Source organism: Canis lupus, chromosome 25, assembly GCF_048164855.1.
Source record: "Canis lupus baileyi chromosome 25, mCanLup2.hap1, whole genome shotgun sequence".
Lineage (NCBI taxonomy): Eukaryota > Metazoa > Chordata > Mammalia > Carnivora > Canidae > Canis > Canis lupus.
In genome coordinates, this window is record NC_132862.1 from 48,460,921 (window position 1) to 48,487,290 (window position 26,370).

Sequence of the window (26,370 nt, forward strand, 5' to 3'; positions counted from 1 at the left end):
ATTCACTCAGATACACGGGAGTTCAGGCCCAGTGCTCACACATGCTTTTTCCGCAACCTCTCCCAGCCACTAACATTAGGATGTTAGCAGCTACTCCTACAGTCAGGCAGCATGCGGGAGGGTTCTGCCCTGTCCTCAGCTCTCTCAGGGAAGCATGTCTTGAAGCCAGCTAGCTGTCAACTAGCTGCATTCCTATGGCAGTGAGAAGGTAGCAGTATTCTGAGTCAGGAGGTTCCAAGATTACCACTCTACTGCACCTGGAGATACCCTCCAGGTCTGCATTGTTACCCTGCGTCTCAGAAGCCTCTGGCAAACGTCTCTGCTGAAGACCTGCGAAACTCACTCTGCAGGCAGTGTGGAACTGTGAGGGACTGAGGGTGAGCTCAACTCTCAGAAGTAAGATGGTTTTGGACAAGGCGTTCAGCTACCCTCTCACGTATGAAACTTAGTCTGTAGCACCAGTCTACCACAGGAATTACTAGGAAATCGCTGAACTGAGCTTGGAGGCACTAATCTTGTGTGCCGCGTGATTCCAAATACCTCTCCCAGCACTTCCGTCAAACAGCGAGCCTAGGCATTTTAGAAGCCAAGGGTACCAGCAGGCTGGATGTGGAGGTACAGGCCATAAGCTCAACTCTCAGAAGTGTATATGCATGGGAGGCAGATGTCTGCTACCCACTCGGACATGGGAGTTGGAACCTAGCTACACTGTGATTGAAGAAGGCCATTGGAAATCGCTGTATTCAACTCAGATACACGGGAGTTCAGGCCCAGTGCTCACACATGCTTTTCCCAAAACCTCTCCCAGCCACTAACTTTAGGATGTTAGCAGCTACTCCTACAGTCATGCAGGATGCGGGAGGGTTCTACCCTGTCCTCAGCTCTCACAGGGAAGCATGTCTTGAAGCCAGCTGTCAACTAGCTGCATTCCTAGGGCACTGAGAAGGTAGCAGTACTCTGAGTCAGGAGGTTCCAAGATTACCACTCTACTGCACCTGGAGATACCCTCCAGGTCTGCATTGTTAACTTGTACTCAGAAGCCTCTGGCAATCATCTCTGGTGAAGACGTGTGAAACTCACTCTGCAGGCAGTGTGGAACTGTGAGGGACTGAGGGTGGGCTCAACTCTCAGAAGTAAGATGCTTTTGGACAAGGCGTTCAGCTACCATCTCACATATGGAACTTAGTATGTAGCACCTGTCTACCACAAGAATTACTGGGAAATCGTGAATTGAGCTTGGAGGCACTCGTCTTGTGTCGGGAGATTCCAATTACCTCTCCCAGCACTTCCGTCAAACAGCGAGCCTAGGACTTTTAGAAGCCAAGGGTACCAGCAGGCTGGATGTGGAGGTACAGGCCATAAGCTCAACTCTCAGAAGTGTGTATGCATGGGAGGCAGATGTCTGCTACCCGCTCGTAAATGGGATTTGGAACCTAGCTACACTCTGGTTGAGGAAAGCCGTTGGAAATCGCTGTATTCAACTCAGATACACGGGAGTTCAGGCCCAGTGCTCACACATGATTTTCCGCAACCTCTCCCAGCCACTAACATTAGGAGGTTAGCAGCTACTCCTACAGTCAGGCAGCATGCGGGAGGGTTCTGCCCTGTCCTCAGCTCTCTCAGGGAAGCATGTCTTGAAGCCAGCTAGCTGTCAACTAGCTGCATTCCTATGGCAGTGAGAAGGTAGCAGTATTCTGAGTCAGGAGGTTCCAAGATTACCAGTCGACTGCACCTGGGGATACCCTCCAGGTCTGCATTGTTACCCTGCGTCTCAGACGCCTCTTGCAAACGTCTCTGCTGAAGACCTGCGAAACTCACTCTGCAGGCAGTGTGGAACTGTGAGGGACTGAGGCTGAGCTCAACTCTCAGAAGTAAGATTATTTTGGACAAGGCGTTCAGCTACCCTCTCACGTATGGAACTTAGTATGTACCACCAGTCTACCACAGGAATTACTAGGAAATCGCTGAACTGAGCTTGGAGGCACTAGTCTTGTGTGCCGGGTGATTCCAATTACCTCTCCCAGCACTTCCGTCAAACAGCGAGCCTAGGCCTTTTAGAAGCCAAGGGTACCAGCAGGCTGGATGTGGAGGTACAGGCCATAAGCTCAACTCTCAGAAGTGTATATGCATGGGAGGCAAATGTCTGCTACCCACTCGGACATGGGAGTTGGAACCTAGCTACACTGTGATTGAAGAAGGTCATTGGAAATCGCTGTATTCAACTCAGATACACGGGAGTTCAGGCCCAGTGCTCACACATGCTTTTCCCGCAACCTCTCCCAGCCACTAACTTTAGGATGTTAGCAGCTACTCCTACAGTCATGCAGGATGCGGGAGGGTTCTGCCCTGTCCTCAGCTCTCACAGGGAAGCATGTCTTGAAGCCAGCTGTCAACTAGCTGCATTCCTATGGCAGTGAGAAGATAGCAGTACTCTGAGTCAGGAGGTTCCAAGATTACCACTCTACTGCACCTGGAGATACCCTCCAGGTCTGCATTGTTAACTTGTACTCAGAAGCCTCTGGCAATCGTCTCTGGTGAAGACGTGTGAAACTCACTCTGCAGGCAGTGTGGAAGTGTGAGGGACTGAGGGTGGGCTCAACTCTCAGAAGTAAGATGCTTTTGGACAAGGCGTTCAGCTACCATCTCACATATGGAACTTAGTATGTAGCACCTGTCTACCACAAGAATTACTGGGAAATCGTGAATTGAGCTTGGAGGCACTCGTCTTGTGTGCCGGGAGATTCCAATTACCTCTCCCAGCACTTCCGTCAAACAGCGAGCCTAGGCCTTTTAGAAGCCAAGGGTACCAGCAGGCTGGATGTGGAGGTACAGGCCATAAGCTCAACTCTCAGAAGTGTGTATGCATGGGAGGCAGATGTCTGCTACCCGCTCGTACATGGGATTTGGAACCTAGCTACACTGTGATTGAAGAAGGCCATTGGAAATCGCTGTATTCAACTCAGATACACGGGAGTTCAGGCCCAGTGCTCACACATGCTTTTCCCGCAACCTCTCCCAGCCACTAACATTAGGATGTTAGCAGCTACTCCTACAGTCAGGCAGCATGCGGGAGGGTTCTGCCCTGTCCTCAGCTCTCTCAGGGAAGCATGTCTTGAAGGCAGCTAGCTGTCAACTAGCTGCATTCCTATGGCAGTGAGAAGGTAGCAGTATTCTGAGTCAGGAGGTTCCAAGATTACGAGTCAACTGCACCTGGGGATACCCTCCAGGTCTGCATTGTTACCCTGCGTCTCAGAAGCCTCTGGCAAACGTCTCTGCTGAAGACCTGCGAAACTCACTCTGCAGGCAGTGTGGAACTGTGAGGGACTGAGGCTGAGCTCAACTCTCAGAAGTAAGATGGTTTTGCACAAGGCGTTCAGCTACCCTCTCACGTATGGAACTTAGTATGTAGCACCAGTCTACCTCAGGAATTACTAGGAAATTGCTGAACTGAGCTTGGAGGCACTACTCTTGTGTGCCGCGTGATTCCAAATACCTCTCCCAGCACTTCCGTCAAACAGCGAGCCTAGGCCTTTTAGAAGCCAAGGGTACCAGCAGGCTGGATGTGGAGGTACAGGCCATAAGCTCAACTCTCAAAAGTGTATATGCATGGGAGGCAGATGTCTGCTACCCACTCGGACTTGGGAGTTGGAACCTAGCTACACTGTGATTGAAGAAGGCCATTGGAAATCGCTGTATTCAACTCAGATACACGGGAGTTCAGGCCCAGTGCTCACACATGCTTTTCCCGCAACCTCTCCCAGCCACTAACTTTAGGATGTTAGCAGCTACTCCTACAGTCATGCAGGATGCGGGAGGGTTCTGCCCTGTCCTCAGCTCTCACAGGGAAGCATGTCTTGAAGCCAGCTGTCAACTAGCTGCATTCCTATGGCAGTGAGAAGGTAGCAGTACTCTGAGTCAGGAGGTTCCAAGATTACCACTCTACTGCACCTGGAGATACCCTCCAGGTCTGCATTGTTAACTTGTACTCAGAAGCCTCTGGCAATCGTCTCTGGTGAAGACGTGTGAAACTCACTCTGCAGGCAGTGTGGAAGTGTGAGGGACTGAGGGTGGGCTCAACTCTCAGAAGTAAGATGCTTTTGGACAAGGCGTTCAGCTACCATCTCACATATGGAACTTAGTATGTAGCACCTGTCTACCACAAGAATTACTGGGAAATCGTGAATTGAGCTTGGAGGCACTAGTCTTGTGTGCCGGGAGATTCCAATTACCTCTCCCAGCACTTCCGTCAAACAGCGAGCCTAGGCCTTTTAGAAGCCAAGGGTACCAGCAGGCTGGATGTGGAGGTACAGGCCATAAGCTCAACTCTCAGAAGTGTGTATGCATGGGAGGCAGATGTCTGCTACCCGCTCGTACATGGGATTTGGAACCTAGCTACACTGTGATTGAAGAAGGCCATTGGAAATCGCTGTATTCAACTCAGATACACGGGAGTTCAGGCCCAGTGCTCACACATGCTTTTCCCGCAACCTCTCCCAGCCACTAACATTAGGATGTTAGCAGCTACTCCTACAGTCAGGCAGCATGCGGGAGGGTTCTGCCCTGTCCTCAGCTCTCTCAGGGAAGCATGTCTTGAAGCCAGCTAGCTGTCAACTAGCTGCATTCCTATGGCAGTGAGAAGGTAGCAGTATTCTGAGTCAGGAGGTTCCAAGATTACGAGTCAACTGCACCTGGGGATACCCTCCAGGTCTGCATTGTTACCCTGCGTCTCAGAAGCCTCTGGCAAACGTCTCTGCTGAAGACCTGCGAAACTCACTCTGCAGGCAGTGTGGAACTGTGAGGGACTGAGGCTGAGCTCAACTCTCAGAAGTAAGATGGTTTTGCACAAGGCGTTCAGCTACCCTCTCACGTATGGAACTTAGTATGTAGCACCAGTCTACCACAGGAATTACTAGGAAATTGCTGAACTGAGCTTGGAGGCACTAGTCTTGCGTGACGCGTGATTCCAAATACCTCTCCCAGCACTTCCGTCAAACAGCGAGCCTAGGCCTTTTAGAAGCCAAGGGTACCAGCAGGCTGGATGTGGAGGTACAGGCCATAAGCTCAACTCTCAAAAGTGTATATGCATGGGAGGCAGATGTCTGCTACCCACTCGGACATGGGAGTTGGAACCTAGCTACACTGTGATTGAAGAAGGCCATTGGAAATCGCTGTATTCAACTCAGATACACGGGAGTTCAGGCCCAGTGCTCACACATGCTTTTCCCGCAACCTCTCCCAGCCACTAACTTTAGGATGTTAGCAGCTACTCCTACAGTCATGCAGGATGCGGGAGGGTTCTGCCCTGTCCTCAGCTCTCACAGGGAAGCATGTCTTGAAGCCAGCTGTCAACTAGCTGCATTCCTATGGCAGTGAGAAGGTAGCAGTACTCTGAGTCAGGAGGTTCCAAGATTACCACTCTACTGCACCTGGAGATACCCTCCAGGTCTGCATTGTTAACTTGTACTCAGAAGCCTCTGGCAATCGTCTCTGGTGAAGACGTGTGAAACTCAATCTGCAGGCAGTGTGGAACTGTGAGGGGCTGAGGGTGGGCTCAACTCTCAGAAGTAAGATGCTTTTGGACAAGGCGTTCAGCTACCATCTCACATATGGAACTTAGTATGTAGCACCTGTCTACCACAAGAATTACTGGGAAATCGTGAATTGAGCTTGGAGGCACTCGTCTTGTGTGCCGGGAGATTCCAATTACCTCTCCCAGCACTTCCGTCAAACAGCGAGCCTAGGCCTTTTAGAAGCCAAGGGTACCAGCAGGCTGTATGTCGAGGTACAGGCCATAAGCTCAACTCTCAGAAGTGTGTATGCATGGGAGGCAGATGTCTGCTACCCGCTCGTACATGGGATTTGGAACCTAGCTACACTCTGGTTGAGGAAAGCCGTTGGAAATCGCTGTATTCAACTCAGATACACGGGAGTTCAGGCCCAGTGCTCACACATGCTTTTCCCGCAACCTCTCCCTGCCACTAACATTAGGATGTTAGCAGCTACTCCTACAGTCAGGCAGCATGCGGGAGGGTTCTGCCCTGTCCTCAGCTCTCTCAGGGAAGCATGTCTTGAAGCCAGCTAGCTGTCAACTAGCTGCATTCCTATTGCAGTTAGAAGGTAGCAGTATTCTGAGTCAGGAGGTTCCAAGATTACCAGTCGACTGCACCTGGGGATACCCTCCAGGTCTGCATTGTTACCCTGCGTCTCAGAAGCCTCTTGCAAACGTCTCTGCTGAAGACCTGCGAAACTCACTCTGCAGGCAGTGTGGAACTGTGAGGGACTGAGGCTGAGCTCAACTCTCAGGAGTAAGATGGTTTTGGACAAGGCGTTCAGCTACCCTCTCACGTATGGAACTTAGTATGTAGCACCAGTCTACCACAGGAATTACTAGGAAATCGCTGAACTGAGCTTGGAGGCACTAGACATGTGTGCCGGGTGATTCCAATTACCTCTCCCAGCACTTCCGTCAAACAGCGAGCCTAGGCCTTTTAGAAGCCAAGGGTACCAGCAGGCTGGATGTGGAGGTACAGGCCATAAGCTCAACTCTCAGAAGTGTATATGCATGGGAGGCAGATGTCTGCTACCCACTCGGACATGGGAGTTGGAACCTAGCTACACTGTGATTGAAGAAGGCCATTGGAAATCGCTGTATTCAACTCAGATACACGGGAGTTCAGGCCCAGTGCTCACACATGCTTTTCCCGCAACCTCTCCCAGCCACTAACTTTAGGATGTTAGCAGCTACTCCTACTGTCAGGCAGGATGCTGGAGGGTTCTGCCCTGTCCTCAGCTCTCACAGGGAAGCATGTCTTGAAGCCAGCTGTCAACTAGCTGCATTCCTATGGCAGTGAGAAGGTAGCAGTACTCTGAGTCAGGAGGTTCCAAGATTACCACTCTACTGCACCTGGAGATACCCTCCAGGTCTGCATTGTTAACTTGTACTCAGAAGCCTCTGGCAATCGTCTCTGGTGAAGACGTGTGAAACTCACTCTGCAGGCAGTGTGGAACTGTGAGGGACTGAGGGTGGGCTCAACTCTCAGAAGTAAGATGCTTTTGGACAAGGCGTTCAGCTACCATCTCACATATGGAAGTTAGTATGTAGCACCTGTCTACCACAAGAATTACTGGGAAATCGTGAATTGAGCTAGGAGGCACTCGTCTTGTGTGCCGGGAGATTCCAATTACCTCTCCCAGCACTTCCGTCAAACAGCGAGCCTAGGCCTTTTAGAAGCCAAGGGTACCAGCAGGCTGGATGTGGAGGTACAGGCCATAAGCTCAACTCTCAGAAGTGTATATGCATGGGAGGCAGATGTCTGCTACCCACTCGGACATGGGAGTTGGAACCTAGCTACACTGTGATTGAAGAAGGCCATTGGAAATCGCTGTATTCAACTCAGATACACGGGAGTTCAGGCCCATTGCTCACACATGCTTTTCCCGCAACCTCTCCCAGCCACTAACTTTAGGATGTTAGCAGCTACTCCTACAGTCAGGCAGGATGCGGGAGGGTTCTGCCCTGTCCTCAGCTCTCACAGGGAAGCATGTCTTGAAGCCAGCTGTCAACTAGCTGCATTCCTATGGCAGTGAGAAGGTAGCAGTACTCTAAGTCAGGAGGTTCCAAGATTACCACTCTACTGCACCTGGAGATACCCTCCAGGTCTGCATTGTTAACTTGTACTCAGAAGCCTCTGGCAATCGTCTCTGGTGAAGACGTGTGAAACTCACTCTGCAGGCAGTGTGGAAGTGTGAGGGACTGAGGGTGGGCTCAACTCTCAGTAGTAAGATGCTTTTGGACAAGGCGTTCAGCTACCATCTCACATATGGAACTTAGTATGTAGCACCTGTCTACCACAAGAATTACTGGGAAATCGTGAATTGAGCTTGGAGGCACTTGTCTTGTGTGCCGGGAGATTCCAATTACCTCTCCCAGCACTTCCGTCAAACAGCGAGCCTAGGCCTTTTAGAAGCCAAGGGTACCAGCAGGCTGGATGTGGAGGTACAGGCCATAAGCTCAACTCTCAGAAGTGTGTATGCATGGGAGGCAGATGTCTGCTACCCGCTCGTACATGGGATTTGGAACCTAGCTACACTGTGATTGAAGAAGGCCATTGGAAATCGCTGTATTCAACTCAGATACACGGGAGTTCAGGCCCAGTGCTCACACATGCTTTTCCCGCAGCCTCTCCCAGCCACTAACATTAGGATGTTAGCAGCTACTCCTACAGTCAGGCAGCATGCGGGAGGGTTCTGCCCTGTCCTCAGCTCTCTCAGGGAAGCATGTCTTGAAGCCAACTAGCTGTCAACTAGCTGCATTCCTATGGCAGTGAGAAGGTAGCAGTATTCTGAGTCAGGAGGTTCCAAGATTACGAGTCAACTGCACCTGGGGATACCCTCCAGGTCTGCATTGTTACCCTGCGTCTCAGAAGCCTCTGGCAAACGTCTCTGCTGAAGACCTGCGAAACTCACTCTGCAGGCAGTGTGGAACTGTGAGGGACTGAGGCTGAGCTCAACTCTCAGAAGTAAGATGGTTTTGCACAAGGCGTTCAGCTACCCTCTCACGTATGGAACTTAGTATGTAGCACCAGTCTACCACAGGAATTACTAGGAAATTGCTGAACTGAGCTTGGAGGCACTAGTCTTGTGTGCCGGGTGATTCCAATTACATCTCCCAGCACTTCCGTCAAACAGCGAGCCTAGGCCTTTTAGAAGCCAAGGGTACCAGCAGGCTGGATGTGGAGGTACAGGCCATAAGCTCAACTCTCAGAAGTGTATATGCATGGGAGGCAGATGTCTGCTACCCACTCGGACATGGGAGTTGGAACCTAGCTACACTGTGATTGAAGAAGGCCATTGGAAATAGCTGTATTCAACTCAGATACACGGGAGTTCAGGCCCAGGGCTCACACATGCTTTTCCCGCAACCTCTCCCAGCCACTAACATAAGGATGTTAGCAGCTACTCCTACAGTCAGGCAGGATGCGGGAGGGTTCTGCCCTGTCCTCAGCTCTCACAGGGAAGCATGTCTTGAAGCCAGCTGTCAAATAGCTGCATTCCTATGGCAGTGAGAAGATAGCAGTACTCTGAGTCAGGATGTTCCAAGATTACCACTCTACTGCACCTGGAGATACCCTCCAGGTCTGCATTGTTAACTTGTACTCAGAAGCCTCTGGCAATCGTCTCTGGTGAAGACGTGTGAAACTCACTCTGCAGGCAGTGTGGAAGTGTGAGGGACTGAGTGGGTTCAACTCTCAGAAGTAAGATGCTTTTGGACAAGGCGTTCAGCTACCATCTCACATATGGAACTTAGTATGTAGCACCTGTCTACCACAAGAATTACTGGGAAATCGTGAATTGAGCTTGGAGGCACTCGTCTTGTGTGCCGGGAGATTCCAATTACCTCTCCCAGCACTTCCGTCAAACAGCGAGCCTAGGCCTTTTAGAAGCCAAGGGTACCAGCAGGCTGGATGTGGAGGTACAGGCCATAAGCTCAACTCTCAGAAGTGTGTATGCATGGGAGGCAGATGTCTGCTACCCGCTCATACATGGGATTTGGAACCTAGCTACACTCTGGTTGAGGAAAGCCGTTGGAAATCGCTGTATTCAACTCAGATACACGGGAGTTCAGGCCAAGTGCTCACACATGCTTTTCCCGCAACCTCTCCCAGCCACTAACTTTAGGATGTTAGCAGCTACTCCTACAGTCAGGCAGCATGCGGGAGGGTTCTGCCCTGTCCTCAGCTCTCTCAGGGAAGCATGTCTTGAAGCCTGCTGTCAACTAACTGCATTCCTATGGCAGTGAGAATGTAGCAGTATTCTGAGTCAGGAGGTTCCAAGATTACCAGTCGACTGCACCTGGGGATAACCTCCAGGTCTGCATTGTTACCCTGCGTCTCAGAAGCCTCTGGCAAACGTCTCTGCTGAAGACCTGCGAAACTCACTCTGCAGGCAGTGTGGAACTGTGAGGGACTGAGGCTGAGCTCAACTCTCAGAAGTAAGATGGTTTTGGACAAGGCGTTCAGCTACCCTCTCACGTATGGAACTTAGTATGTAGCACCAGTCTACCACAGGAATTACTAGGAAATCGCTGAACTGAGCTTGGAGGCACTAGTCTTGTGTGCCGCGTGATTCCAAATACCTCTCCCAGCACTTCCGTCAAACAGCGAGCCTAGGCCTTTTAGAAGCCAAGGGTACCAGCAGGCTGGATGTGGAGGTACAGGCCATAAGCTCAACTCTCAAAAGTGTATATGCATGGGAGGCAGATGTCTGCTACCCACTCGGACATGGGAGTTGGAACCTAGCTACACTGTGATTGAAGAAGGCCATTGGAAATCGCTGTATTCAACTCAGATCCACGGGAGTTCAGGCCCAGTTCTCACACATGCTTTTCCCGCAACCTCTCCCAGCCACTAACTTTAGGAAGTTAGCAGCTACTCCTACAGTCATGCAGGATGCGGGAGGGTTCTGCCCTGTCCTCAGCTCTCACAGGGAAGCATGTCTTGAAGCCAGCTGTCAACTAGCTGCATTCCTATGGCAGTGAGAAGGTAGCAGTACTCTGAGTCAGGAGGTTCCAAGATTACCACTCTACTGCACCTGGAGATACCCTCCAGGTCTGCATTGTTAACTTGTACTCAGAAGCCTCTGGCAATCGTCTCTGGTGAAGACGTGTGAAACTCAATCTGCAGGCAGTGTGGAACTGTGAGGGACTGAGGGTGGGCTCAACTCTCAGAAGTAAGATGCTTTTGGACAAGGCGTTCAGCTACCATCTCACATATGGAACTTAGTATGTAGCACCTGTCTACCACAAGAATTACTGGGAAATCGTGAATTGAGCTTGGAGGCACTCGTCTTGTGTGCCGGGAGATTCCAATTACCTCTCCCAGCACTTCCGTCAAACAGCGAGCCTAGGCCTTTTAGAAGCCAAGGGTACCAGCAGGCTGTATGTCGAGGTACAGGCCATAAGCTCAACTCTCAGAAGTGTGTATGCATGGGAGGCAGATGTCTGCTACCCGCTCGTACATGGGATTTGGAACCTAGCAACACTCTGGTTGAGGAAAGCCGTTGGAAATCGCTGTATTCAACACAGATACACGGGAGTTCAGGCCCAGTGCTCACACATGCTTTTCCCGCAACCTCTCCCAGGCATTAACATTAGGATGTTAGCAGCTACTCCTACAGTCAGGCAGCATGCGGGAGGGTTCTGCCCTGTCCTCAGCTCTCTCAGGGAAGCATGTCTTGAAGCCAGCTAGCTGTCAACTAGCTGCATTCCTATGGCAGTTAGAAGGTAGCAGTATTCTGAGTTAGGAGGTTCCAAGATTACCAGTCGACTGCACCTGGGGATACCCTCCAGGTCTGCATTGTTACCCTGCGTCTCAGAAGCCTCTGGCAAACGTCTCTGCTGAAGACCTGCGAAACTCACTCTGTAGGCAGTGTGGAACTGTGAGGGACTGAGGCTGAGCTCAACTCTCAGGAGTAAGATGGTTTTGGACAAGGCGTTCAGCTACCCTCTCACGTATGGAACTTAGTATGTAGCACCAGTCTACCACAGGAATTACTAGGAAATCGCTGAACTGAGCTTGGAGGCACTAGTCTTGTGTGCCGGGTGATTCCAATTACCTCTCCCAGCACTTCCGTCAAACAGCGAGCCTAGGCCTTTAGAAGCCAAGGGTACCAGCAGGCTGGATGTGGAGGTACAGGCCATAAGCTCAACTCTCAGAAGTGTGTATGCATGGGAGGCAGATGTCTGCTACCCACTCGGACATGGGAGTTGGAACCTAGCTACACTGTGATTGAAGAAGGCCATTGGAAATCGCTGTATTCAACTCAGATACACGGGAGTTCAGGCCCAGTGCTCACACATGCTTTTCCCGCAACCTCTCCCAGCCACTAACATAAGGATGTTAGCAGCTACTCCTACAGTCAGGCAGGATGCGGAAGGGTTCTGCCCTGTCCTCAGCTCTCACAGGGAAGCATGTCTTGAAGCCAGCTGTCAACTAGCTGCATTCCTATGGCAGTGAGAAGGTAGCAGTACTCTGAGTCAGGATGTTCCAAGATTACCACTCTACTGCACCTGGAGATACCCTCCAGGTCTGCATTGTTAACTTGTACTCAGAAGCCTCTGGCAATCGTCTCTGGTGAAGACGTGTGAAACTCACTCTGCAGGTAGTGTGGAACTGTGAGGGACTGAGGGTGGGCTCAACTCTCAGAAGTAAGATGCTTTTGGACAAGGCGTTCAGCTACCATCTCACATATGGAACTTAGTATGTAGCACCTGTCTACCACAAGAATTACTGGGATATCGTGAATTGAGCTTGGAGGCACTCGTCTTGTGTGCCGGGAGATTCCAATTACCTCTCCCAGCACTTCCGTCAAACAGCGAGGTTAGGCCTTTTAGAAGCCAAGGGTACCAGCAGGCTGGATGTGGAGGTACAGGCCATAAGCTACACTCTCAGAAGTGTGTATGCATGGGAGGCAGATGTCTGCTACCCGCTTGTTCATGGGATTTGGAACCTAGCTACACTCTGGTTGAGGGAGTCTTTGGAAATCGCTGTATTCAACTCAGATACACGGGAGTTCAGGCCCAGTGCTCACACATGCTTTTCCCGCAACCTCTCCCAGCCACTAACATTAGGTTGTTAGCATCTACTCCTACAGTCAGGCAGCATGCGGAAGGGTTCTGCCCTGTCCTCAGCTCTCACAGGGAAGCATGTCTTGAAGCCAGCTAGCTGTCAACTAGCTGCATTCCTATGGCACTGAGAAGGTAGCAGTATTCTGAGTCAGGAGGTTCCAAGATTACCAGTCGACTGCACCTGGGGATACCCTCCAGGTCTGCATTGTTACCCTGCGTCTCAGAAGCCTCTGGCAAACGTCTCTGCTGAAGACCTGCGAAACTCACTCTGCAGGCAGTGTGGAACTGTGAGGGACTGAGGGTGAGCTCAACTCTCAGAAGTAAGCTGGTTTTGGACAAGGCGTTCAGCTACCCTCTCACGTATGGAACTTAGTATGTAGCACCAGTCTACCACAGGAATTACTAGGAAATCGCTGAACTGAGCTTGGAGGCACTAGTATTTTGTGCCGGGTGATTCCAAATACCTCTCCCAGCACTTCCGTCAAACAGCGCCCCTAGGCCTTTTAGAAGCCAAGGGTACCAGCAGGCTGGATGTGGAGGTACAGGCCATAAGCTCAACTCTCAGAAGTGTGTATGCATGGAGGCAGATGTCTGCTATCCACCAGGACATGGGAGTTGGAACCTAGCTACACTGTGATTGAAGAAGGCCATTGGAAATCGCTGTATTCAACTCAGATACACGGGAGTTCAGGCCCAGTGCTCACACATGCTTTTCCCGCAACCTCTCCCAGCCACTAACTTTAGGATGTTAGCAGCTACTCCTACAGTCAGGCAGCATGCGGGAGGGTTCTGCCCTGTCCTCAGCTCTCACAGGGAAGCATGTCTTGAAGCCAGCTGTCAACTACCTGCATTCCTATGGCAGTGAGAAGGTAGCAGTACTCTGAGTCAGGAGGTTCCAAGATTACCACTCTACTGCACCTGGAGATACCCTCCAGGTCTGCATTGTTAACTTGTACTCAGAAGCCTCTGGCAATCGTCTCTGGTGAAGACGTGTGAAACTCACTCTGCAGGCAGTGTGGAACTGTGAGGGACTGAGGGTGGGCTCAACTCTCAGAAGTAAGATGCTTTTGGACAAGGCGTTCAGCTACCATCTCACATATGGAAATTAGTATGTAGCACCTCTCTACCACAAGAATTACTGGGAAATCGTGAATTGAGCTTGGAGGCACTCGTCTTGTGTGCCGGGAGATTCCAATTACCTCTCCCAGCACTTCCGTCAAACAGCGAGCCTAGGCCTTTTAGAAGCCAAGGGTACCAGCAGGCTGGATGTGGAGGTACAGGCCATAAGCTCAACTCTCAGAAGTGTGTATGCATGGGAGGCAGATGTCTGCTACCCGCTCGTATATGGGATTTGGAACCTAGCTACACTGTGATTGAAGAAGGCCATTGGAAATCGCTGTATTCAACTCAGATACACGGGAGTTCTAGCCCAGTGCTCACACATGCTTTTCCCGCAACCTCTCCCAGCCACTAACATTAGGATGTTAGCAGCTACTCCTAGAGTCAGGCAGCATGCGCGAGGGTTCTGCCCTGTCCTCAGCTCTCTCAGGGAAGCATGTCTTGAAGCCAGCTAGCTGTCAACTAGCTGCATTCCTATGGCAGTGAGAAGGTAGCAGTATTCTGAGTCAGGAGGTTCCAAGATTACCAGTCGACTGCACCTGGGGATACCCTCCAGGTCTGCATTGTTACCCTGCGTCTCAGAAGCCTCTGGCAAACGTCTCTGCTGAAGACCTGCGAAACTCACTCTGCAGGCAGTGTGGAACTGTGAGGGCCTGAGGCTGAGCTCAACTCTCAGAAGTAAGATGGTTTTGGACAAGGCGTTCAGCTACCCTCTCACGTATGGAACTTAGTATGTAGCACCAGTCTACCACAGGAATTACTAGGAAATCGCTGAACTGAGCTTGGAGGCACTAGTCTTGTGTGCCGGGTGATTCCAATTTCCTCTCCCAGCACTTCCGTCAAACAGCGAGCCTAGGCCTTTTAGAAGCAAAGGGTACCAGCAGGCTGGATGTGGAGGTACAGGCCATAAGCTCAACTCTCAGAAGTGTGTATGCATGGGATGCAGATGTCTGCTACCCACTCGGACATGGGAGTTGGAACCTAGCGACACTGTGATTGAAGAAGGCCATTGGAAATCGCTGTATTCAACTCAGAAACACGGGAGTTCAGGCCCAGTGCTCACACATGCTTTTCCCGCAACCTCTCCCAGCCACTAACATAAGGATGTTAGCAGCTACTCCTACAGTCAGGCAGGATGCGGGAGGGTTCTGCCCTGTCCTCAGCTCTCACAGGGAAGCATGTCTTGAAGCCAGCTGTCAACTAGCTGCATTCCTATGGCAGTGAGAAGGTAGCAGTACTCTGAGTCAGGATTTCCAAGATTACCACTCTACTGCACCTGGAGATACCCTCCAGGTCTGCATTGTTAACTTGTACTCAGAAGCCTCTGGCAATCGTCTCTGGTGAAGACGTGTGAAACTCACTCTGCAGGCAGTGTGGAACTGTGAGGGACTGAGGGTGGGCTCAACTCTCAGAAGTAAGATGCTTTTGGACAAGGCGTTCAGCTACCATCTCACATATGGAACTTAGTATGTAGCACCTGTCTACCACAAGAATTACTGGGAAATCGTGAATTGACCTTGGAGGCACTCGTCTTGTGTGCCGGGAGATTCCAATTACCTCTCCCAGCACTTCCGTCAAACAGCGAGCCTAGGCCTTTTAGAAGCCAAGGGTACCAGCAGGCTGGATGTGGAGGTACAGGCCATAAGCTCAACTCTCAGAAGTGTGTATGCATGGGAGGCAGATGTCTGCTACCCGCTCGTACATGGGATTTGGAACCTAGCCACACTCTGGTTGAGGAAAGCCGTTGGAAATCGCTGTATTCAACTCAGATACACGGGAGTTCAGGCCCAGTGCTCACACATGCTTTTCCCGCAACCTCTCCAGCCACTAACATTAGGATGTTAGCAGCTTCTCCTACAGTCAGGCAGCATGCGGGAGGGTTCTGCCCTGTCCTCAGCTCTGTCAGGGAAGCATGTCTTGAAGCCAGCTAGCTGTCAACTAGCTGCATTCCTATGGCAGTGAGAAGGTAGCAGTATTCTGAGTCAGGAGGTTCCAAGATTACCAGTCGACTGCACCTGGGGATAACCTCCAGGTCTGCATTGTTATCCAGCGTCTCAGAAGCCTCTGGCAAACGTCTCCGCTGAAGACCTGCGAAACTCACTCTGCAGGCAGTGTGTAAGTGTTAGGGACTGACGGTGAGCTCAACTCTCAGAAGTAAGATGGTTTTGGACAAGGCGTTCAGCTACCCTCTCACGTATGGAACTTACTATGTAGCACCAGTCTACCACAGGAATTACTAGGAAATCGCTGAACTGAGCTTGGAGGCACTAGTCTTGTGTGCCGGGTGATTCCAAATACCTCTCCCAGCACTTCCGTCAAACAGCGAGCCTAGGCCTTTTAGAAGCCAAGGGTACCAGCAGGCTGGATGTGGAGGTACAGGCCATAAGCTCAACTCTCACAAGTGTACATGCATGGGAGGCAGATGTCTGCTACCCACTCGGACATGGGAGTTGGAACCTAGCTACACTGTCATTGAAGAAGGCCATTGGAAATCGCTGCATTCAACTCAGATACACGGGAGTTTAGGCCCAGTGCTCACACATGCTTTTCCCGCAACCTCTCCCAGCCAATAACTTTAGAATGTTAGCAGCTACTCCTACAGTCAGGCAGGATGCGGGAGGGTTCTGCCCTGTCCTCAGCTCTCACAGGGAAGCATGTCTTGAAGCCAGCTGTCAACTAGCTTCATTCCTATGGCAGTGAGAAGGTAGCAGTACTCTGAGTCAGGAGGTTCCAAGATTACCACTCTACTGCACCTGCAGATACCCTCCAGGTCTGCATTGTTAACTTGTACTCAGAAGCCTCTGGCAATCGTCTCTGGTGAAGACGTGTGAAACTCACTCTGCAGGCAGTGTGGAACTGTGAGGGACTGAGGGTGGGCTCAACTCTCAGAAGTAAGATGCTTTTGGACAAGGCGTTCAGCTACCTTCTCACATCTGGAACTTAGTATGTAGCACCTGTCTACCACAAGAATTACTGGGAAATCGTGAATTGAGCTTGGAGGCACTCGTCTTGTGTGCCGGGAGATTCCAATTACCTCTCCCAGCACTTCCGTCAAACAGCGAGCCTAGGCCTTTTAGAAGCCAAGGGTACCAGCAGGCTGGATGTGGAGGTACAGGCCATAAGCTCAACTCTCAGAAGTGTGTATGCATGGGAGGCAGATGTCTGCTACCCGCTCGTACATGGGATTTGGAACCTAGCTACACTCTGGTTGAGGAAAGTCGTTGGAAATCGCTGTATTCAACTCAGATACACGGGAGTTCAGGCCCAGTGCTCACACATGCTTTTCCCGCAACCTCTCCCAGCCACTAACATTAGGTTGTTAGCAGCTACTCCTACAGTCAGGCAGCATGCGGGAGGGTTCTGCCCTGTCCTCAGCTCTCACAGGGAAGCATGTCTTGAAGCCAGCTGTCAACTAGCTGCATTCCTATGGCAGTGAGAAGGTAGCAGTATTCTGAGTCAGGAGGTTCCAAGATTACCAGTCGACTGCACCTGGGGATACCCTCCAGGTCTGCATTGTTACCCTGCGTCTCAGAAGCCTCTGGCAAAAGTCTCTGCTGAAGACCTGCGAAAGTCACTCTGCAGGCAGTGTGGAACTGTGAGGGACTGAGGCTGAGCTCAACTCTCAGAAGTAAGATGGTTTTGGACAAGGCGTTCAGCTACCCTCTCAAGTATGAAACTTAGTATGTAGCACCAGTCTACCACAGGAATTACTAGGAAATCGCTGAACTGAGCTTGGAGGCACTAGTCTTGTGTGCCGGGTGATTCCAATTACCTCTCCCAGCACTTCCGTCAAACAGCGAGCCTAGGCCTTTTAGAAGCCAAGGGTACCAGCAGGCTGGATGTGGAGGTACAGGCCATAAGCTCAACTCTCAGAAGTGTGTATGCATGGGAGGCAGATGTCTGCTACCCGCTCGTACATGGGATTTGGAACCTAGCTACACTCTGGTTGAGGAAAGCCGTTGGAAATCGCTGTATTCAACTCAGATACACGGGAGTTCAGGCCCAGTGCTCACACATGCTTTTCCCGCAACCTCTCCCAGCCACGAACATTAGGATGTTAGCAGCTACTCCTACAGTCAGGCAGCATGCGGGAGGGTTCTGCCCTGTCCTCAGCTCTCTCAGGGAAGCATGTCTTGAAGCCAGCTAGCTGTCAACTAGCTGCATTCCTATGGCAGTGAGAAGGTAGCAGTATTCTGAGTCAGGAGGTTCCAAGATTACCAGTCGACTGCACCTGGGGATAACCTCCAGGTCTGCATTGTTATCCAGCGTCTCAGAAGCCTCTGGCAAACGTCTCCGCTGAAGACCTGCGAAACTCACTCTGCAGGCAGTGTGGAACTGTGAGGGACTGACGGTGAGCTCAACTCTCAGAAGTAAGATGGTTTTGGACAAGGCGTTCAGCTACCCTCTCACGTATGGAACTTAGTATGTAGCACCAGTCTACCACAGGAATTACTAGGAAATCGCTGAACTGAGCTTGGAGGCACTAGTCTTGTGTGCCGGGTGATTCCAAATACCTCTCCCAGCACTTCCGTCAAACAGCGAGCCTAGGCCTTTTAGAAGCCAAGGGTACCAGCAGGCTGGATGTGGAGGTACAGGCCATAAGCTCAACTCTCACAAGTGTATATGCATGGGAGGCAGATGTCTGCTACCCACTCGGACATGGGAGTTGGAACCTAGCTACACTGTGATTGAAGAAGGCCATTGGAAATCGCTGCATTCAACTCAGATACACGGGAGTTCAGGCCCAGTGCTCACACATGCTTTTCCCGCAACCTCTCCCAGCCACTAACTTTAGAATGTTAGCAGCTACTCCTACAGTCATGCAGGATGCGGGAGGGTTCTGCCCTGTCCTCAGCTCTCACAGGGAAGCATGTCTTGAAGCCAGCAGTCAACTAGCTGCATTCCTATGGCAGTGAGAAGGTAGCAGTACTCTGAGTCAGGAGGTTCCAGGATTACCACTCTACTGTACCTGGAGATACCCTCCAGGTCTGCATTGTTAACTTGTACTCAGAAGCCTCTGGCAATCGTCTCTGGTGAAGACGTGTGAAACTCACTCTGCAGGCAGTGTGGAAATGTGAGGGACTGAGGGTGTGCTCAACTCTCAGAAGTAAGATGCTTTTGGACAAGGCGTTCAGCTACCTTCTCACATATGGAACTTACTATGTAGCACCTGTCTACCACAAGAATTACTGGGAAATCGTGAATTGAGCTTGGAGGCACTCGTCTTGTGTGCCGGGAGATTCCAATTGCCTCTCCCAGCACTTCCGTCAAACAGCGAGCCTAGGCCTTTTAGAAGCCAAGGGTACCAGCAGGCTGGATGTGGAGGTACAGGCCATAAGCTCAACTCTCAGAAGTGTGTATGCATGGGAGGCAGATGTCTGCTACCCGCTCGTACATGGGATTTGGAAACTAGCTACACTCTGGTTGAGGAAAGTCGTTGGAAATCGCTGTATTCAACTCAGATACACGGGAGTTCAGGCCCAGTGCTCACACATGCTTTTCCCGCAACCTCTCCCAGCCAGTAACATTAGGTTGTTAGCAGCTACTCCTACAGTCAGGCAGCATGCGGGAGGGTTCTGCCCTGTCTTCAGCTCTCACAGGGAAGCATGTCTTGAAGCCAGCTGTCAACTAGCTGCATTCCTATGGCAGTGAGAAGGTAGCAGTACTCTGAGTCAGGAGGTTCCAAGATTACCACTCTACTGCACCTGGAGATACCCTCCAGGTCTGCATTGTTAACATGTACTCAGAAGCCTCTGGCAATCGTCTCTGGTGAAGACGTGTGAAACTCACTCTGAAGGCAGTGTGGAAGTGTGAGGAACTGAGGGTGTGCTCAACTCTCAGAAGTAAGATGCTTTTGGACAAGGCGTTCAGCTACCATCTCACATATGGAACTTAGTATGTAGCACCTGTCTACCACAAGAATTACTGGGAAATCGTGAATTGAGCTTGTAGGCACTCATCTTGTGTGCCGGGAGATTCCAATTACCTCTCCCAGCACTTCCGTCAAACAGCGAGCCTAGGCCTTTTAGAAGCCAAGGGTACCAGCAGGCTGGATGTGGAGGTACAGGCCATAAGCTCAACTCTCAGAAGTGTGTATGCATGGGAGGCAGATGTCTGCTACCCGCTCGTACATGGGATTTGGAACCTAGCTACACTCTGGTTGAGGAAAGCCGTTGGAAATCGCTGTATTCAACTCAGATACACGGGAGTTCAGGCCCAGTGCTCACACATGCTTTTCCCGCAACCTCTCCCAGCCACTAACTTTAGAATGTTAGCAGCTACTCCTACAGTCATGCAGGATGCGGGAGGGTTCTGCCCTGTCCTCAGCTCTCACAGGGAAGCATGTCTTGAAGCCAGCAGTCAACTAGCTGCATTCCTATGGCAGTGAGAAGGTAGCAGTACTCTGAGTCAGGAGGTTCCAGGATTACCACTCTACTGTACCTGGAGATACCCTCCAGGTCTGCATTGTTAACTTGTACTCAGAAGCCTCTGGCAATCGTCTCTGGTGAAGACGTGTGAAACTCACTCTGCAGGCAGTGTGGAAATGTGAGGGACTGAGGGTGTGCTCAACTCTCAGAAGTAAGATGCTTTTGGACAAGGCGTTCAGCTACCTTCTCACATATGGAACTTACTATGTAGCACCTGTCTACCACAAGAATTACTGGGAAATCGTGAATTGAGCTTGGAGGCACTCGTCTTGTGTGCCGGGAGATTCCAATTGCCTCTCCCAGCACTTCCGTCAAACAGCGAGCCTAGGCCTTTTAGAAGCCAAGGGTACCAGCAGGCTGGATGTGGAGGTACAGGCCATAAGCTCAACTCTCAGAAGTGTGTATGCATGGGAGGCAGATGTCTGCTACCCGCTCGTACATGGGATTTGGAAACTAGCTACACTCTGGTTGAGGAAAGTCGTTGGAAATCGCTGTATTCAACTCAGATACACGGGAGTTCAGGCCCAGTGCTCACACATGCTTTTCCCGCAACCTCTCCCAGCCAGTAACATTAGGTTGTTAGCAGCTACTCCTACAGTCAGGCAGCATGCGGGAGGGTTCTGCCCTGTCTTCAGCTCTCACAGGGAAGCATGTCTTGAAGCCAGCTGTCAACTAGCTGCATTCCTATGGCAGTGAGAAGGTAGCAGTACTCTGAGTCAGGAGGTTCCAAGATTACCACTCTACTGCACCTGGAGATACCCTCCAGGTCTGCATTGTTAACATGTACTCAGAAGCCTCTGGCAATCGTCTCTGGTGAAGACGTGTGAAACTCACTCTGAAGGCAGTGGGGAAGTGTGAGGAACTGAGGGTGTGCTCAACTCTCAGAAGTAAGATGCTTTTGGACAAGGCGTTCAGCTACCATCTCACATATGGAACTTAGTATGTAGCACCTGTCTACCACAAGAATTACTGGGAAATCGTGAATTGAGCTTGTAGGCACTCATCTTGTGTGCCGGGAGATTCCAATTACCTCTCCCAGCACTTCCGTCAAACAGCGAGCCTAGGCCTTTTAGAAGCCAAGGGTACCAGCAGGCTGGATGTGGAGGTACAGGCCATAAGCTCAACTCTCAGAAGTGTGTATGCATGGGAGGCAGATGTCTGCTACCCGCTCGTACATGGGATTTGGAACCTAGCTACACTCTGGTTGAGGAAAGCCTTTGGAAATCGCTGTATTCAACTCAGATACACGGGAGTTCAGGCCCAGTGCTCACACATGCTTTTCCCGCAACCTCTCCCAGCCACTAACATTAGGATGTTAGCAGCTACTCCTACAGTCAGGCAGCATGCGGGAGGGTTCTGCCCTGTCCTTAGCTCTCTCAGGGAAGCATGTCTTGAAGCCAGCTAACTGTCAACTAGCTGCATTCCTATGGCAGTGAGAAGGTAGCAGTATTCTGAGTCAGGAGGTTCCAAGATTACCAGTCTACTGCACCTGGAGATACCCTCCAGGTCTGCATTGTTACCCTGCGTCTCAGAAGCCTCTGGCAAACGTCTCCGCTGAAGACCTGCGAAACTCACTCTGCAGGCAGTGTGGAACTGTGAGGGACTGACGGTGAGCTCAACTCTCAGAAGTAAGATGGTTTTGGACAAGGCGTTCAGCTACCCTCTCACGTATGGAACTTAGTATGTAGCACCAGTCTACCACAGGAATTACTAGGAAATCGCTGAACTGAGCTTGGAGGCACTAGTCTTGTGTGCCGGGTGATTCCAAATACCTCTCCCAGCACTTCCGTCAAACAGCGAGCCTAGGCCTTTTAGAAGCCAAGGGTACCAGCAGGCTGGATGTGGAGGTACAGGCCATAAGCTCAACTCTCACAAGTGTATATGCATGGGAGGCAGATGTCTGCTACCCACTCGGACATGGGAGTTGGAACCTAGCTACACTGTCATTGAAGAAGGCCATTGGAAATCGCTGCATTCAACTCAGATACACGGGAGTTCAGGCCCAGTGCTCACACATGCTTTTCCCGCAACCTCTCCCAGCCACTAACTTTAGAATGTTAGCAGCTACTCCTACAGTCATGCAGGATGCGGGAGGGTTCTGCCCTGTCCTCAGCTCTCACAGGGAAGCATGTCTTGAAGCCAGCAGTCAACTAGCTGCATTCCTATGGCAGTGAGAAGGTAGCAGTACTCTGAGTCAGGAGGTTCCAGGATTACCACTCTACTGTACCTGGAGATACCCTCCAGGTCTGCATTGTTAACTTGTACTCAGAAGCCTCTGGCAATCGTCTCTGGTGAAGACGTGTGAAACTCACTCTGCAGGCAGTGTGGAAATGTGAGGGACTGAGGGTGTGCTCAACTCTCAGAAGTAAGATGCTTTTGGACAAGGCGTTCAGCTACCTTCTCACATATGGAACTTACTATGTAGCACCTGTCTACCACAAGAATTACTGGGAAATCGTGAATTGAGCTTGGAGGCACTCGTCTTGTGTGCCGGGAGATTCCAATTGCCTCTCCCAGCACTTCCGTCAAACAGCGAGCCTAGGCCTTTTAGAAGCCAAGGGTACCAGCAGGCTGGATGTGGAGGTACAGGCCATAAGCTCAACTCTCAGAAGTGTGTATGCATGGGAGGCAGATGTCTGCTACCCGCTCGTACATGGGATTTGGAAACTAGCTACACTCTGGTTGAGGAAAGTCGTTGGAAATCGCTGTATTCAACTCAGATACACGGGAGTTCAGGCCCAGTGCTCACACATGCTTTTCCCGCAACCTCTCCCAGCCAGTAACATTAGGTTGTTAGCAGCTACTCCTACAGTCAGGCAGCATGCGGGAGGGTTCTGCCCTGTCTTCAGCTCTCACAGGGAAGCATGTCTTGAAGCCAGCTGTCAACTAGCTGCATTCCTATGGCAGTGAGAAGGTAGCAGTACTCTGAGTCAGGAGGTTCCAAGATTACCACTCTACTGCACCTGGAGATACCCTCCAGGTCTGCATTGTTAACATGTACTCAGAAGCCTCTGGCAATCGTCTCTGGTGAAGACGTGTGAAACTCACTCTGAAGGCAGTGTGGAAGTGTGAGGAACTGAGGGTGTGCTCAACTCTCAGAAGTAAGATGCTTTTGGACAAGGCGTTCAGCTACCATCTCACATATGGAACTTAGTATGTAGCACCTGTCTACCACAAGAATTACTGGGAAATCGTGAATTGAGCTTGTAGGCACTCATCTTGTGTGCCGGGAGATTCCAATTACCTCTCCCAGCACTTCCGTCAAACAGCGAGCCTAGGCCTTTTAGAAGCCAAGGGTACCAGCAGGCTGGATGTGGAGGTACAGGCCATAAGCTCAACTCTCAGAAGTGTGTATGCATGGGAGGCAGATGTCTGCTACCCGCTCGTACATGGGATTTGGAACCTAGCTACACTCTGGTTGAGGAAAGCCGTTGGAAATCGCTGTATTCAACTCAGATACACGGGAGTTCAGGCCCAGTGCTCACACATGCTTTTCCCGCAACCTCTCCCAGCCACTAACATTAGGATGTTAGCAGCTACTCCTACAGTCAGGCAGCATGCGGGAGGGTTCTGCCCTGTCCTTAGCTCTCTCAGGGAAGCATGTCTTGAAGCCAGCTAACTGTCAACTAGCTGCATTCCTATGGCAGTGAGAAGGTAGCAGTATTCTGAGTCAGGAGGTTCCAAGATTACCAGTCTACTGCACCTGGAGATACCCTCCAGGTCTGCATTGTTACCCTGCGTCTCAGAAGCCTCTGGCAAACGTCTCTGCTGAAGACCTGCGAAACTCACTCTGCAGGCAGTGTGGAACTGTGAGGGACTGAGGCTGAGCTCAACTCTCAGAAGTAAGATGGTTTTGGACAAGGCGTTCAGCTACCCTCTCTCGTATGTAACTTAGTATGTAGCACCAGTCTACCACAGGAATTACTAGGAAATCGCTGAACTGAGCTTGGAGGCACTAGTCTTGTGTGCCGGGTGATTCCAATTACCTCTCCCAGCACTTCCGTCAAACAGCGAGCCTAGGCCTTTTAGAAGCCAAGGGTACCAGCAGGCTGGATGTGGAGGTACAGGCCATAAGCTCAACTCTCAGAAGTGTGTATGCATGGGAGGCAGATGTCTGCTACCGACTCGGACATGGGAGTTGGAACCTACCTACACTGTGATTGAAGAAGGCCATTGGAAATCGCTGTATTCAACTCAGATACACGGGAGTTCAGGCCCAGTGCTCACACATGCTTTTCCCGCAACCTCTCCCAGCCACTAACTTTAGGATGTTAGCAGCTACTCCTACAATGAGGCAGGATGCGGGAGGCTTCTGCCCTGTCCTCAGCTCTCACAGGGAAGCATGTCTTGAAGCCAGCTGTCAACTAGCTGCATTCCTATGGCAGTGAGAAGGTAGCAGTACTCTGAGTCAGGAGGTTCCAAGATTACCACTCTACTGCACCTGGAGATACCCTCCAGGTCTGCATTGTTAACTTGTACTCAGTAGCCTCTGGCAATCGTCTCTGGTGAAGACGTGTGAAACTCACTCTGCAGGCAGTGTGGAACTGTGAGGGACTGAGGGTGGGCTCAACTCTCAGAAGTAAGATGCTTTTGGACAAGGCGTTCAGCTACCATCTCACATATGGAACTTAGTATGTAGCACCTGTCTACCACAAGAATTACTGGGAAATCGTGAATTGAGCTTGGAGGCACTCGTCTTGTGTGCCGGGAGATTCCAATTCCCTCTCCCAGCACTTCCGTCAAACAGCGAGACTAGGCCTTTTAGAAGCCAAGGGTACCAGCAGGATGGATGTGGAGGTACAGGCCATAAGCTCAACTCTCAGAAGTGTGTATGCATGGGAGGCAGATGTCTGCTACCCGCTCGTACATGGGATTTGGAACCTAGCTACACTCTGGTTGAGGAAAGCCGTTGGAAATCGCTGTATTCAACTCAGATACACGGGAGTTCAGGCCCAGTGCTCAAACATGCTTTTCCCGCAACCTCTAGCAGCCACTAACATTAGGATGTTAGCAGCTACTCCTACAGTCAGGCAGCATGCGGGAGGGTTCTGCCCTGTCCTCAGCTCTCTCAGGGAAGCATGTCTTGAAGCCAGCTAGCTGTCAACTAGCTGCATTCCTATGGCAGTGAGAATGTAGCAGTATTCTGAGTCAGGAGGTTCCAAGATTACCAGTCTACTGCACCTGGAGATACCCTCCAGGTCTGCATTGTTACCCTGCGTCTCAGAAGCCTCTGGCAAACGTCTCTGCTGAAGACCTGCGAAACTCACTCTGCAGGCAGTGTGGAACTGTGAGGGACTGAGGGTGAGCTCAACTCTCAGAAGTAAAATGGTTTTGGACAAGGCGTTCAGCTACCCTCTCACGTATGGAACTTAGTATGTAGCACCAGTCTACCACAGGAATTACTAGGAAATCGCTGAACTGAGCTTGGAGGCACTAGTCTTGTGTGCCGGGTGATTCCAATTACTTCTCCCAGCACTTCCGTCAAACAGCGAGCCTAGGCCTTTTAGAAGCCAAGGGTACCAGCAGGCTGGATGTGGAGGTACAGTCCATAAGCTCAACTCTCAGAAGTGTATATGCATGGGAGGCAGATGTCTGCTACCCACTCGGACATGGGAGTTGGAACCTAGCTACACTGTGATTGAAGAAGGCCATTGGAAATCGCTGTATTCAACTCAGATACACGGGAGTTCAGGCCCAGTGCTCACACATGCTTTTCCCGCAACCTCTCCCAGCCACTAACTTTAGGATGTTAGCAGCTACTCCTACAGTGAGGCAGGATGAGGGAGGGTTCTGCCCTGTCCTCAGCTCTCACAGGGAAGCATGTCTTGAAGCCAGCTGTCAACTAGCTGCATTCCTATGGTAGTGAGAATGTAGCAGTACTCTGAGTCAGGAGGTTCCAAGATTACGACTCTACTGCACCTGGAGTTACCCTCCAGGTCTGCATTGTTAACTTGTACTCAGAAGCCTCTGGCAATCGTCTCTGGTGAAGACGTGTGAAACTCACTCTGCAGGCAGTGTGGGACTGTGAGGGACTGAGGGTGGGGTCAACTCTCAGAAGTAAGATGCTTTTGGACAAGGCGTTCAGCTACCATCTCACATATGGAACTTAGTATGTAGCACCTGTCTACCACAAGAATTACTGGGAAATCGTGAATTGAGCTTGGAGGCACTCGTCTTGTGTGCCGGGAGATTCCAATT